We start from the raw sequence: 1,153 nt of genomic DNA, 5'->3' as shown, positions 1-1,153 counted from the left end.
AATTATATATTAAAAAAAAAAAAAAAAAAAAAAAAAAAAAAAAAAAAAAAAAAAAAAAAAAAAAAACAAGAAAATTATCAAAGGTTGTTTAAAAAGAATAAAAATAAATTACATAATTTATCAAGCTTCAATTACATCTTTATTTTTAAAAATATACTACAACATTACAAAATATTTTCCCAAGGTAACAATGCTTGCTTTTTATTCCTTATTTCTTACCCTTATTCTAGTCCTTCCTGTTATGTGGTTCAAAACATCTTGTTTTTTTCCTCCTTTGCATGATCACAATTTGGAATCATGTATTCATGTTTGCTTACTTGCTCAATACCTATCTTTCCCAATACACATCACTGAATCCCCTGAACTTACCCTTAGCAAAGTGCATGGCATACAGCAATAATTGCAAACAAATACTCAGTGTTTACTTTATTCCAGGCAATATTATAAATACTTAACTCAATCCTCGCAAAAAAAAAAAAAAATTCTTATTTAATTTATGTTACTATTTCTTAATTGCCCCCATTCTTTAAAAAAGAAAACTGTCAAAGAGAGTTAAAAGTTTTCCCAAATCACGTAGCTATAACGTGACAGAGCTGAGGTTTGAACCTAGGTAGCCTGGCTCCAGAGCTTTGTCTCACCATGCTACTTTAATATAATTATAAGATGTCTGTTGGTCAAATGTCGTGTTTCTAATTATTATATCATTTGAACGGGTCATCCCATTGGATTCCACTGGCACTTGGCATAATTGAAAGGCCACTACAACAAAGTCTCTATGAATCCAGGCTTCCTGCCTACTATCCCCGCATGATATCTAAAATCTACGACAAAATCCTTTGCTTGATTGAAGTCTTTTTTTATCTTAAAGTCTTCCAAAAATGTACTATACTCATATTCATTCAGGAAACATGTTTTCTACTATTATAACATCTGAGGCAAATTGTTTTATATGCCTATTTTTACTACTTAAACTTAGAAGTTCTTTATGTACTCAATATGCCGATAAAGAGAATGAGACTCAAAAGACACAGTAGCTTATACAAGACCACACAATTAGTATAGGACATAGCCAAAAATTGAAGTGTATATCCTCTAATTTCAAAGTGCATTCAACACTACTCCTATTGCAAAAAAAAAAAAAAAAAAAAAAAAA

General features: G+C 29.7%; 1 protein-coding gene across 1 annotated transcript in view; it reads right to left on the bottom strand.

The window, feature by feature from the left end:
• The window catches only part of CSMD3 (CUB and Sushi multiple domains 3), a gene marked incomplete at its 5' end in the record, with an annotated part of 336,142 nt that overhangs the window by 109,155 nt on the left and 225,834 nt on the right, over window positions 1–1,153 (bottom strand).

This window comes from Rhinopithecus bieti, unplaced genomic scaffold, assembly GCF_001698545.2.
Source record: "Rhinopithecus bieti isolate Rb0 unplaced genomic scaffold, ASM169854v2 scaffold_18921, whole genome shotgun sequence".
Taxonomy (NCBI): Eukaryota; Metazoa; Chordata; class Mammalia; order Primates; family Cercopithecidae; genus Rhinopithecus; species Rhinopithecus bieti.
Note: the sequence above shows the minus strand (reverse complement) of the source record. Positions and strands in the feature narration are given on the sequence as shown.